Here is a 14,542-nt window from a genome sequence, read left to right as displayed (position 1 = left end):
CATCTCGTAGAGTTTTAGAAAAGTATAGGTGCCAGACCCTTCTTCCAGAGATTCTGACCATTTGTCCTGCAGTAAAGTCCAGGCAGTTTAATATCCATCAATGGTTTGGCTGCAGCCACGTTGATGAAAGTCATTTCTGGGTGACACTGGTTCTTCATCTTGGCTCTGCATTAGAATTGCTCACGCCAAATTTTCAAAAGCTACACATCTGAGTTGTATCCTCAGCAAATGCTCAGTTGCTTGGACTGGTACCCCTGAAGTTGACTGGCTTTTGCCAACACTCCCTAGGTGAGACTAAAATGTACCAGGAATGTGAACCACTGCCACAGGCTCCCCACACCAGCAATTCCTAGTCACTGCCTGCAGTGGACAGCATTCTTTTCTTTTACTATGTATTTATATGTGTGTGTGTGTGTGTGTGTGTGTGTGTGTGTGTGTGTGTGTACACTAGGGCTCAAATTCAGAGCCGGGGCACTGTCCTCTAGCTTTTTCACTCAAGGCTAGCACTCTATGGCTTGAGCCACACAGCTCTACTTCTGGATTTTGGTGGTTAATTTGGAAGTAAGAGTTTCACAGACTTTCCTCCCTGGGCTGGCTTTGAACCTTGATTCTCAGATCTGAGCTTCCTGAGTAGCTAGGATTACAGATGTGAGCCACTAGGACCACAATTCTTGAGTGTGTGTGTGTGTGTGTGTGTGTGTACCAGTCTTAGGGCTTGAACTCAGAGCCTAGGCAATGTTCTTGAGGTTTTGTGCTTATGAATAACACTCTTATCACTAGAGTCACAGCTCTACTTTTTTGTTTGTTTTTGTAATTAATCAGAGATAGGAGTCTCACAAACTTTCCTGCCCAGGCTGGCTTCGAACTATGATCATCAGATCTTAGCTTCCTGGGTAATTATAGGTGCAAGCCACCGGAACGTAAATGGACTACCATTCTTAATGGCCAGTGTTCAGTAAATGTCATTCAAAGAATTGCTTGGTGAGAATCACTATGATTAGACAGGAGAGAAGGAGCAAGGTTCCAAAAATAACCAAAATTGCTTATGAAAATGTCCTGGATTAGGTTTTATAGTCAATTACTCAAACATTATAACAATCTGTTGGTTATTTTACAAAAAAATTCAAGCAGACTTCTTAGGCAGGAAGGCTACCATTCTGATGCAGGGAGATTCTTGTTATTCTCAAGAATATGGCAGTAGTGCCAGGGGCGGTGGTGTAATGGAGAGGATAAAGAAAAAGGATCACAAGCTCAAGGGCAGTGTGGGCTACATAGTAGAGCCCAGCTTGAAAATCCAGAAAGGGAGGACGAGGGGGAAGAAAGGAAGGAAGGAGACACTTTGATAATAGTACAAAATAGACTTATCTTAGCTATTCCTTACCACAAATGAAATCATGTTTTACTAAGACTAATAAAGATCTCAGCACAAGAACTAAGACACAGGATACTTCCTTTACCAAACACTGAGCTCAGGTTATAATGAAGGCTATGACCCAGCTGTGGGCATTTGTGCTCCAGAAGAGCTGTGTCCTCCATACCTAAGAGTCTACGAAAGAGAATTTCCCCTTCAGCATGATTCAGTAAGAAAGTCAGGCAAGAAAGTAGAATAACAAAGCTGCACCTGCTACGTCATCCCCTCATGTAAAAACCAAAAAGGAGCCCGGTGCTGGTGACTCATACCTGTAATCCTAGCTACTCAGGAGGTTGAAATCTGAGGATCATGTGGTTCAAAGCCAGCCTGGGCACAAAAGTTTGTGATACACTATCTCCAATTAACCACCAGAAAACCACGAGTGGCACTGTGGCTCAAGTGGTAGAGTGCTAGCCTTGAGCTGAAGAGCTCAGAGACAGTGCCCAGGCCCAGAGATTAAACCTCATAAATGATGAAAGAAAGAAAGAAAGAAAGAAAGTAAGAAAGAAAGAAAGAAAGAAAGAAAGAAAGAAAGAAAGAAAGATAAAGGAACCCACATGTCCAACAGCCTGAACTTACTATGGTTAATTATTATCCATTTGTCTAACAACTGAATTTCCTCTCCAAAGAATAAGAAGAAATCTACTCAAGTATGAAGAGGGCTTATCTTTGGGTAGTGGTACTATAGTGATTTTTTTTCTTTTCTTCCTTATGTTTTTCTATTTTCTAACAAGTACAGCTATCTTTGTTTTTTCTTTTCCTTTATTTATGGTAGTAGGGTTTGAACTCAGTCCTTGCATTACTTTACCATGTGAGTCATGCCTTCAGTTATTGTTGCTTTAGGTCTCACTTTTTCCCCAGGCTGGCCTACAATCCCTGTGCCTCATAGCTGGGGTTATAGATGTTTACCACCATACTCAGCTTGTCGGTTAAAGTGGGATCTTGCTAATCTTTTGCCCCCAAGCTGGGTCTTGAACTGTGATTCTCCAAATCTCAGTCTCCCACAAAGCTTGGATTATAGGTGTTGGCCACCACCCCTGACTTCGTCATAATTTTTAATTTAAAAAAAGTGCTATCTTTTAACAAATGTAATTACGATTTAAAACAAACAAACAAACCTGTAATCGCTTCCAGCATATGGAATGATTGTCAAAGCCATTTCTGCATCGACTGGCACACAGATGAGGAGAAGCAGGTTTGTCCTGTGGTCTAAATGCTCAGGAAGCCCATTTGTGCTTGCATAAGCAGATAGAGATGTGGTAAGTCTAGGTCAGCTTGTCAGGCTCTGCAAAGCTGGTAGCATACAGGGAGGCTGAGGCAGATGAGAGCTCAATCAATGTTTCCTCACCTGTTGCTGACACCAACAGAAATGAACCGAATCGTCCTAATATTGAGATGCCATTGCCGAATGATCATATGAAGTATATGGAGAAGATAGAAAGAGAAAATGTTTCAAACCCTCAGGTACCAAAAGACTCAAGTTGGTTTCTGTGTTTGTGAATCTATTTGGTTTTGAAGGTAAGGTACAAATGGTAAATGGATGAGCCTTTGGGGAGAAAGTCTGGCAAAGCTTTATGTGCTTGGCTTATGTGAGAAGCCTGGTATATAAAATGGATCCTGCCACTGGTGGCTCACACCAGAAATGCTAGCTACTCAGAAGACTGAGATCTGAGGATTGAGGTTTGAAGCCAGCCCAGGCAGGAAAGTCTGAGAGACCATTAATGCCAATTAATCACCAAAAAGCTGGAAGCGGAGCTGTGGCTCAAGTGCTAGAGCACTAGCCTTAAGAAAGCCCAGTTCATGAGTTCAAGCCCCAGAAAAACAGATAGATGATTGATACTTCCTCGTCTTAAATTCTTCCTCCTCTTGCTTGATTTTCTACCTTCTCTGTTGCTTTCTTTACATTAGGTATCTTTCCTTTAGTATGTTTTTGAAACAAAACTCTTCTGTATATATGTGAAAATGGAGCCAGGAAACTTGAAGGGATGGGTGGAGTTGTGAGAGATGGGGAGAATGATAAAAGGGGTGACACTGACTAAGATGCATGTCCTTATAAATTGTCATGCTGAATTTAAACTCCTTAGTAAAACTATTCAAAGGTAATTTAATTATAATAGTAGTAGTAGTAGTAGTAAATTATTCCTCTTTTCCTCAATCCAACACCCTTCATCACTTAAGCTCTATTAAAAATCCTGAGGAGCTGGGCATGGTGGCTCATGCCTAGAATCCTAGCTACTCAGGAGGCTGAGATCTGAGGATTGTGGTTCAAAGCCAGGTTGGGCACTAAAAATCCATGAGACTCTTATTTCCAATTAACCACCAGAAAATAGGAAGTGGTGCTATGGCTCAAGAGGTAGGGCAGTAGGCCTTGAGCTGAAGAGCTCAGGGACAACACCCAGGCCCAGAGTTCAAGTCCTACAACTGACAAAAAAAATCCTGATGAGAAATTGGTTTGGTTTGTTTGTTTGCCAGTCGTGAAGCTTGAACTCAGGGCCTGAGCCACAGTGCCACTTCTGACTTTTTCTGTGTGTGTGGTACTAAGAAATCAAACCCAGGGTTTCATGCATGCTAGGCAAGCACTCTACCACTAAGCCATATTATCAGCCATAAGATATTGCATCATCATAATCATCACCACCACCATCATTATTTTGTGTGTGTGTGTGTGTGTGTGTGTGTGTGTGTCCATGCACTCTTGCTGTATGCTTGAATTTAGGGCCTGCACACTCTTCCTTAGTTTTGCTTAAGGCTGATGCTCTACAGTTTGAGCTACAGTCCCAATTCCAGTGATTATTTGGAGATAAGAGTCTCAGGAACTGTCCTGCCCAGGATGCCTTTGAACCAGTCTCCTGAGTAGCTAGAAATGTAGGTGTGAGGCACTAGAGCCAGTCAATATTTTCTGTTCAACTTAAATGCCATCTATCATAAACAGAATTGTAAACAACTTGGAGACTTGAAATCCATGAGTTCAACTGTGTCTTCCTCCAAGAGCATGTAGCCAATGTAGATTATTATGCATGTGCCCATCAGGTAAATTTTCTGTCAGAAAAGTAACCATGGAGCTCTATAATGATATTAAGTATTTGTTTATACAGCCATTTTCAAAACGTATGAGCTACAGCTCCATAAACGATCCTCAGGACTACAGAATTGATACTCATGGGAGTTTCTTAGAATTAAGGTGTTGGAGCTTCTGGTCCCCCCCCCCTCCACCTGTCTTCTCCCTCTTCCCACATCAGCTCACACAACCAGAATTAGCATTTGAATACAAATCTCCAGCCAATTCTAATGGCATTCCAGTTTAGAATTTTTGGTCTAGACTACAAGTTCTCACAGTTGTTAGTTTTCCCAGTGCTGGAGATGAGGCCCAGCGCCTCACATCTGCTAAGCAAGCACTTGACCACACAGTTTCATCCCCAACTCCAACACCACAGTGTTCAATTTCAACATCAGCGTAGCTACACACTGGAATCATGCAGTGACTTCAGAAAGGCAGGTCTCCAGGTTCCATCTCCCGAGTTGTCTCTTGATTTAATCAATCCAGACAGAATCTGGGCAATGGAAGTGGTAAAGATGCCTCAGTGCAGTGTGGGAGAGGAGGACCATTCCAAGTTTCTCCACTGGAGTTCTACAGGATCCCCACAAGTTTCCTAAATCTGGTATCTTGCTGCTGGACTGATTGCTCCTTATTGTTCAACTCTCACATTGTATCACCACTCCCCCTCCATCCCTCTCTTAGTCTCTTTCTCTCGCTTTCCCTCCCTCCCTGCCTTTCTCCCTCCCCTCTCTTTTTTTCCTTTTTGTGTCAGCACTAGAGCTTGAACTCAGAGCCTGTGCACGGTCCCTTAGCTTTTTCCTTCAAGGTTAGAATTCTACAACTTGAGCTGCTTGAGCCTTTCCTGGTTTAATGGAAGCTAAGAGTCTCATGGACTTTTCTGTAGAGACTGGCTTCAAACTGCAATCCTCAGACCTGAACCTCTGGGGAGCTAGAATTGCAGGTATGAATCACCAGCATCTGGCTCACCTCTCTTTTGTGTTTGTTTCTGCAGTGCTGGGACTGAATCCAGGCCATTGTACATGCAAGGTGAGCATTCTAGCACTGAGCTATACCACTTGGAGTACACCTTGTCTTCCATAAGAATTCTACTAGCTCCATTTGCCATCCACTGTTTGGAAGCACCTAGAATTCACATAAACAAGTCTTGTTCTTAAGCTTCCTTTCACAGACAAGCATGGAAATTCTATTTCTTGGGGCACTTTTTTTCTTGAATCCTATTTCCTATTTTGGTGAGCATTCTTTAGTGATGGTACAATGATGGCTTATCATTTCCAGATTAGAGAAACTTATGTTTTGTTGAATTTTAGGATAACTTACATGTCTTCTGGGCAAGCGTAAGACCCTGAGTTCAAATCCCAGTACAGTCAAAACAAACATAAACAACCTACAGTGATAATTGTTGGTTATATTTAAAAGTAAATAGCTCTTGTACTTTAAGCCTCATAAATATCCTGTGTCCTATTGCTATAGCCATAATACATCTCTGACTTAGTGAACACCAAGTCCTGGGCTGAATCTCAGCAAACACACCACTTTGAACTTTTATATCCTAACTGTTAACTAATATTTCTAGCACATTTACAATGCCTGGACAGCTGTTATCTCATTTAATCTACCCACGACCTTAGAAGGGACATTCTATTGTTATTCTTCCATTTGGGGAAGAGAAAGCAGGGTCCCTTGCTTGTCTCCTAAGGATAGGACCCAAACCCATGCAGGCAGATATACTCAGCACATGCTTAGGCTGTTCTGCCATTTGATCCTCAAGAATAGTGTCCAGGAAGTCACAGTGTGAGGTTTTTGGCTTCAAGTGTATTGAAGTCTCCTGTTTTTTCATAGTTCTGTACAGATCACTTGGTGAAGCTTCTACAAATCCTTTTCCCACTTTAATCTGTGCCTCATAAAGCTGTTTCCCAGGTCTAATCTAACGTGAAGCTGAAAAGAATTGCATGTTAGGACAAACTCCTCCTGGATGTGGAGCAAGATTGGAAACAAGTTCTGACAAAACCTGGGGAAGTCGGAACAAAGACATCTTGGTAGTCTACAAAGGAATTTCCCCCTCTTTATTTAAAAGTAGTTCTCAGTGTTTCAAAAAAAAAAGATGTTCCAAAAAATAAGCAAATATACTAAACATAGTATCTGGTGGGACTGATGACTCAGATCTGTGATCCTGCTATTGAGGAGGCTGAGATCTGAGGATCAAGGTTCAAAGCCAGCCTGAGCAGGAGATCTGTGAGACCCTTGGCTCCAATAAATCACCAAAAATTCCAGAAATGGAGCTGTGGCTCAAATGGGAGAGTGCTAGCCTTGAGCAGAATAGCTCAGGGACCAAACCCAGGTCCAGTTCACACCACACAACAGCCCCCAACCCCTACCCCCCCCCCCGACAAACATCAAGTAGTATATGTGATGAATCTTTCCTTTAGGGCCTCTTTTCTCTGACCATCTCATCTCAACAGCCTTTAACTTCTATGTTCCTTTTAATGAAGAAATGATTTGACCCAGTTTCTCTGGTTATTCTTCATGAAGATTTCTTAACTCAGCACTATTGACATTTTGGGTAAGATAATTCTTTGTTTTGGAGGACTAGTCTATGGATTTAAAGGAACTTTTCCAGAATTTTACTCACTAGATACATTGGTTGTCAGACTCTAGTGACAATTTTTTTTTTGCCAGTCCTAGGCTTTGAACTCAGGTTCTGAGCCCTGTCCTTGGACTTTCTCAAGGCTAGCACTCTACCACTTGGGCCACAGCACCACTTCCGGCTTTTTTCTATGTATGTGGTACCGAGGAATCGAACCCGGGTCTTTGTGCGTGCTAGGCAAGCACTCTACCACTAGGCCACACTCCCAGCCCCAGAATCTTGTGACAATTAAGAATGCATGTCTCCCAAGTAGTGGTGGGGCAAGTCAGCCCAGGTTTCTGTAAAAGCTGGTTACCATGGCAGCATCTCACCATCACTTTCTTTTCTAACTACTGTCTCAAAGACCTCAGTTCTTTGAGATCTCATAAAAGACTTTCTACTTTTGCTTCCCTGTGTGTTTCCCAGCCTTCTCTGATTGAACATGAACTTCCCAGGGCATTTCATAGAGCCACATACTGGCTGCTGGCAGTGAGCACAGACGGGACCCGAGTCTAGGGTGGGACTTTGTGGATGAGATGGAAGCCACTCAGTCTTTATTGCTTTGGCTGCAAACCTGGCTTGGGAGCCCCCTAGCCCTGCCACTCACCTCATGTTCTATGGATACCACAGACTAAGCAACTTTCAGAAAGCCAGTATGCAAGCTATGATGGTATTGGTAACCCTAAAACACCTCTGAATGCAGTACCCGTAGGGCAAAGCCACACTTGGCTATATTGGCAGAGAGACAAATTAAGAATGCTAACTAGGACTGGAGAGGCCGTTTGGTAATACAGCACTTGCCTTGCCTTGAATTCCATCTTCAGGGCCCAGGGACAAATATTTTTTAGAAATATTTAAGCCTATGATGCTAGTTACTTGGGAGACAGAGATGAGGGTGACTGAGTTTTGAGGGCAGTCCAAGCATAAAAGCTCATGAGACTCTATTTTTGCCAATGGTGGAGCATGGTGGTATATATGGTGATCTCAGCTACCGGGAAAACACAATAGCTGGGTAAAGTGACATGCAAAGCACAAGGAGAAGGATTCCAGTCCAGTCCAACCTGGCATAAAGGGAGACTTTACCTTGAAATTTTTTTTAAATGAAAAAAAAAAACAAGGAAAAGAGGCCAGTGGTGGGGCTCAAGTGGTAGAGTGCCTACCTAACAAGCAAGCACAAGGCCCTGAGTTCAGTACCACCACCACCAAAAAAAAAAAGTTCACTAGAGAGATACTAGATTATCTTTACTTAATATGCAGACACATATATACTCATACATATATATATCACACATATATACATATTGTTTTGAATGTGGTGTGTGCACGTGCACACATGCACATGCTCATGTCCATTCTGGGGCTTGAACTTGGGCCTGGGCGCTATCCCTGAGCTTTTTTGCTCAAGGATAGAGCTCTATGACTTGTGTCACAGCTCTATTTCCAGCTTTTGAAAGGGGGAGAAGGAGGGTAGGGTGGTTTATTGGTGGTAAGTGTCTTACCTTCCTTGACTGGGCTGGCTTTAAATCATGATCCTCAGATCTCAGCCTCCTGAGTAGTTAGGATTACAGCCATGAGCTGCCAGGGTCTGGATTTTTCCTCCCTTTTTTTTTTTTTTCTGGAATCGAATTAGATAGCCCATGGTTAGCTTCTATTGACCTTCAACTATAAAGTCCAGTGCTGTGGCTTAAAGTGTCCCCCAGGGCCTTACCTGTGCTATCCAAATCTATGCAGTAGTATTCAGAGGTGTTTCATATTACCATCTCCATCTTACCCGACAAAGAGCTCAAATTCAGTTACTTGACCACAGTCACATTCGCTGTCAAGTTATAAAAAATGGAGATTCAAACCTACGTGGTTTGGTGTGTGTGTGTGTGTGTGTGTGTGTGTGTGTGTGTGTGTGTGTGTGCAAATGTTCTTTTCAAATTGTGAGGAAATATAAAAACATAAAGTTTATCATCTTAAACGAAGTATAGTGTCACCCTCTTGTAATTCTAGTATTTGAGAGGCTGAGTGAGGCAAGATGATTGAGTCTTCTAGGCCATCCTCAGCTATATATCATGACACTATCTTAAAAGAAATATTGCTCTGGCCGGCACAGTGGCTCATGCCTGTAATCCTAGCTACTCAGGAGGCTGAGATCTGAGGATCACAGTTCAAAGCCAGCCTAGGCACTAAAGACTATGAGACTCTTATCTCCAATTAATCAACAGAAAAAACAGAAGTGGCAGAAGTGGCTCAAGGGGTAGTGTAGTAGCCTTGAGCTGAAGAGCTTGGGGACAGCACCTAGGTCCAGAGTTCAAGCCCCATGACTGACAAAAAAGATGCTCCACTAATTATTAATTATTATTATTATTATTATTATTATTATTATTATTATTATTACTATTGCCAGTCCAAGGCCTTGAACTCAGGGCCTGGGCACTGTCCTTGGGCTTTCTCAAGGCTAACACTCTACCACTTGAGCCACAGCACCACTTTCAGATTTTTTCTATGTATGTGGTATTGAGGAATCAAAACTGGGTCTCTGTGCATGCTAAGCAAGCACTCTACCACTAGGCCATACTCCTGGCCCCTTCACTAATTAGTTTTTCAGTGCACAGTTCAGTGATCTCAAATACACTCACAAGATTGTGCAACCAACATCACCATCCTTCCAAAGAACTCTCACCTTGCCAATTGAAACTCTAATACTTAAACAGTAATTCTCCATTCCCCATTCCTGTGTCCTTGGCAAGCCCTATTCTCCTAGCTCTTCGAATTTGAGCTCTAAGAGGGAGTGTAGTCATTCATTGTTTGTCTTTAGTCTGGCTTGTTTCACTTAGCATAAAATCCTCAGGGTTCATTTATGTGGTAGTGCAGGTCAGAATTTCCTTGTTCAAAGCCACAGGACTGATGTTTTGCTTATCTTTTCCTCCATCAGCAAATCTTCCAGCTGTTCTACCTTCCAGTTATTGTGAATACTACACAGGACAATGGACATGGTTATACAAATGTCTCCTCGAGACCCTGCTTTGAAATCTTTTAGATATGTACCCCCATGCATGGAATTGTTGGATCATATAGTAATTCAGTTTAGGATTTTTTTGCTCTTTTTTTGGTGCCTGTACTTAAGCTTAGACTTAAAGTTTGCATGCTGTTCCTGGCTGCACAATTTTACCTTTCCCTTGACACCAAGAGTGTACCAGGATTCTGATTCCTCCACACCCTCATCTATACTCGTTCTTTCCCATTTATTTATTTATTTGGTAGTGCTGGTTCTGATGACATGTGAAGGACTTCCCCCCTCCACTGTTTTCCTAGGTGCTTGCAGATACCAGGCAGGCTGTAAGTGCAGACTGCCTGACTCCAGCAGAGCAATATATCTAAGTGAGCTGTAAACATTCTACTGTGGGCCCAACAGAGAAGCCCCCACCTCCCTTGACCTAGTGGCTTTTGTGTTAACCTCTGCCTCCTTGCTCAAACCCCATAAAACCCAGCTCCTGTCCCAGTTTGGACACACAGTCCCCAAGCCCACAGGAAGGCTGTGACCTTTGTAGCTGCTCTATCTCAATGAACAGTCCTTGCCTGTGGAAGATCGAGTACAATCTGTTTCCTTCCTTTCTCCTCCATTTTCCTAACAAAATGTGTCCTTCAGTTTTTGAAACTTAGTTATATCCTGAAATTCCCCCTTCTAGACCTTAGACCTTTCCTTCTTAATTGAGTAGCATTGTATGTTTGTGTGCATGCCCTCCACTGGGACAGGAAGATCCTGATCACTGTTTGGTACTGCCATATCTTCCATGTTCTCAGCTTGGTTCTTTGGCAAGTTGGTGAGATGGGTAGCCAGCAGGGCAGGAAGAGATCACATTAAGACACTCCTTTCTCTGATAACCTCCAGCCTTCTGGATGTAAGCAACATAGGCTTCTTCTCTTCCTTTTGTACTTTCAGTGTCTTTGTAAGTACTTAGGAGCCCTGTCTCAAAAAGAAGGAAGGAAGGAAGGAAGGAAGGAAGGAGGGAAGAGAAAGGAAGGAAGGAAGGAAGGAAGGAAGGAAGGAAGGAAGGAAGGAAGGAAGGAAGGAAGGAAGGAAGGGAGAAAGGGAGGGAGGGAGGGAAGGAGGGAGGGAGAAAGAAAGAAAGGGAGAGAGAAAGAGAGAAAGAAAGAGAGAGAAAGAGAGGGAGGGAGAAAGGAACAAAGGAAGGAAGGAAAGAAAAGAGAGAGGAGGAGGAGGGAGGGAGAGAGAAAGGAAGCAAGGAAGGAAGGAAAAGGAAAGAAGGAAGGAAGGAAGGAAGGAAATAAAGAAAGCGAGCACTGTTTCAGAAGAGATCAGCCCATTCTGATTCCATTAGTTTTAATGTGAATGATCTTTCAGGAGACCTGTTGTGACTTGATCTAGGTGCTTGGTCTAGGTAAATTCTCCACCTGACATTCCAGGCGTGGCTGCCTGGGCAGTGAGGAATGAGTCACCTGGCCTGCAACACAGCAGAACCCTGCCCAAGGCGGGGCCCTTTTTCCTCCTCCCTGTTTTTCCTCTCTGTCTGCTTTATGCTCTCAGACCTTCCTTGCTTCCAGATACCCTGGGAACCAAGGGCTGAAATGACACAGCGATGAGTCATCACCCATCTGACCAGCAGAGAAGACCCAGCAGCTCTCTCATGACTCTTGGAGTTGCAAGGCTCAAGTTCCCCAAGTCACAGCCACAATCCCTTCAGAACCTCTCCTTGTTCAAAGGGAATGGAGCAGACCAGTACAGCTGCTCTCAGAGGGAGGATCACTCCACATCTGGACAGAAGCCAGTGCACTGATGCCAGCGATCCAGGGCTGTTAATTAGATCTGGGGAGTATCCAGACAATTGGAAAACTCACTGATGTCAGCATCAGAGTCCTATTGTATTATAGCCCTGAAGGAGATTTTGCTTTATTTTATTGAAATTTTAAATTAATGTATAATAACTGTATCTCACTGTGATATTTTTCTACATGTCCTCCGATCAAATTCACCTCCTTTATTAGTTTTTCTTAGACCCCCCCCCACCCTGAAGAGGACTATAGATACTCATTATTATAGAACTTTAGGATGGAAATAATGTGTGGTCATTTAATCCTATCTAGAGTTATCCTGGCACCAGAAGTGATTGTTAGTTTTTCAGGAAATTTGGCAGCTTGTTGAGTTCAAGCCAGTAGGTTTTTGAGTTTTTTTTTGCTTTGTTTTTGCTGTTGTTTTATTCTGTGCTGGTCCTGGGGCTTGAACTTAGGGCTGGAGTGCTGGTCCTGAGCTTTTTTGCTCAAGACTAACATTCTACCACTTGAGCCACAGCTCTACTCCCAGCTTTTTGGTAGTGTTGGAGGTAAGAGTCTCATGGACTTTCCTGTCTCGGATGACTCTGAGCCATAATCCTCAGATCGTATTCTCCTGAGTAGCTAGGATTACAGGTGTGAATTACCTGAGCCCAGCTCTCAAGCTGGTAGTTTGAAGAGGTCATTTGGAAAAAGAATTTACATCACAGAATCACTCCCACTGGGAGCTTCTTCCTTTTTCCACTCTCCCTGGAGCTGATTCTGAGGAAGTTTAATAACACTGCTGATCTTTCGCAAACCTTCATCTATAAATGAGAAAATTGGAGCCCAAAGAGGGGAAATGACTTATTCATGGTTATATTATTAATAAGTGGCAGAATTTAAAATCTAAAACTTTTTGTATCCCATATTACAGCTCAAGATCTTGCATTCTGGGGCTAGATAGTAGAATTTCTTCCCAGCAAACATAAGGCCCTGAGTTCAAACTCCAGTACCACCCCCACTAAAAATCTAGCACCTTATCAAAAATGAAAATCATTAGAATGTTATTGCACTATCTGCAGGAAGTGAGTGATAAATATCTGTGTGGAAAACAGACTCCCAGCAGATAGAAATGGCCCCCTATCAGATCCATCCTGGAATTGCTTCATGTAGTTCAGAGTCAAGTATTGTGTAGAACACATCAGGGAGACAAGGATAAAATCATGTATTTGCAACATCACCAACTGTAAAGAAGTTGGTTCTGGGCTAGGAATGTGGCTCAGTGGTAGAGTGCTTGCCTAGCATGCATGAAGCCCTGGGTACCACATACACAGTAAAAGCCAGAAGTGGCACTGTAGCTCAAGCAGTAGAGTGCTAGCCTTGAGCAAAAGAAGCTCAAGAACAATATCTAGGCCCTGAGTTCAAGTCCTAGGACAAGCAAAAAAATGCACAAAAGTAGTTGGTTCTTCCAGGTGCTGGTGGCTGATACCTATAAAATTAGCTACTCAGGAGGCTGAGATCCAAGGATCATGGCTCATAGACAGCCTGGGCAGAAAAGTCCATGAGACTCTTCTCTCCAATAAACTATTTAAATAAAATGCTGGAAATGGTTCTGTGGCTCAAGTAGTAGAGTGCTGGCCTTGAGCAAAAGACTACATAGCAAGACTACATATAGACATGGTGCCTAAAAATTCATCATTCACCTTAAATGATTAGACATCCACTTGTACTAGGCCAATGCAAACAAACGATATTTGCACTATTGTGATTTTTTTCTTCCCTTCACAATGTGATGTTTCTTAAATATTTACATAGATAAACTCAAAGTTCTGGTTTAGCTTAGTGTCCGTGGCTCATGCCTGTAATCCTAGCCACTCAGAAGGCTGAGATCTAAGAACTGAGGTTCAAAGCCAGTCAGGATAGAAAAGTCCGTTTAGACTCTTACATCTCCAATTAACTTCTAAAAGTTAGAAGTGGAGCTGAGTCTCAAGTGAGAAGAGAGCCAGCCTTAAATGAAAAAGCTAAGCAAGACAACATCAGCACACTCCTTCTACCCCCTCTCTGCCGAAAGATCTGGCTTAGGGGAGTAAGGCTGGGAAGATAGTGAAGTCTCTGCTTCTAGGCACTTGAGTCCCCTGGACCAGTGAGACCAGAGCCAGCCCTGGGAGCATTCATATTGCACAGGATGAAGAAGAAAGGAGGAATAAGTCAAATGTGCCTAAAATGTGTCTAGTGAGTGTAGAGTCCATTTATTGTCCTCTGTGACCCCTTGCACTTGGTCTGCACCATCTGCCTGAGGACAATGCTCAACAATGTACTCAGCCACCAGCCCCTTCAGTCCTGAGGAGCTCAGCTTCTGCCACAATGCTCATCACGTCCGACTCTGAGACCAAATACTTCTAGGGAACACCTTCATCTCACCCATCACAGCTGCTCTCTCTAGCTGTGTCTCCTCAAACACTTTGAAAGGTTGGCCTTGTCTCTGGTCATCTCAGAGGTAGAATGGCCTGGACAAGAGGTCATTCATGCTGGGCAAAGGAACAGAGAAACTAGGCTCTGGACTGGCCACCACCTTGTCCAACCCAAGTGTAGGTGTAAAAGCAAGTAACCAAGCCAGAAGCTTACACCTGTAGGCCTAGCTACTCAAGAAGCTGAGATCTGAGGATTGAGCCTTCAAGCCAGCCTGGGAAGC

General features: G+C 43.2%; 1 protein-coding gene across 2 annotated transcripts in view; it reads right to left on the bottom strand.

The window, feature by feature from the left end:
- The window catches only part of Dsp (desmoplakin), a 135,261-nt gene that overhangs the window by 80,471 nt on the left and 40,248 nt on the right, over positions 1-14,542 (bottom strand). Inside the window, exon 1 of one of the 2 annotated variants that reach the window (XM_090356440.1) lies at positions 8,592-9,097. The exons of the other annotated variant lie outside the window; for it this stretch is intronic. The gene's annotated coding sequence lies outside the window, so the exon portion shown is untranslated. Of the gene's footprint in view, positions 1-8,591; positions 9,098-14,542 lie in introns of those variants that run through there. 2 annotated transcript variants of the gene reach the window in all.

Source organism: Megascapheus bottae, chromosome 22 (assembly GCF_031878675.1).
Source record: "Megascapheus bottae isolate mThoBot1 chromosome 22, mThoBot2.hap1, whole genome shotgun sequence".
NCBI classification, from domain to species: domain Eukaryota; kingdom Metazoa; phylum Chordata; class Mammalia; order Rodentia; family Geomyidae; genus Megascapheus; species Megascapheus bottae.
The sequence above is the reverse complement of the archived record's forward strand: the minus strand, read 5'-3'. Positions and strand labels throughout refer to the sequence as shown.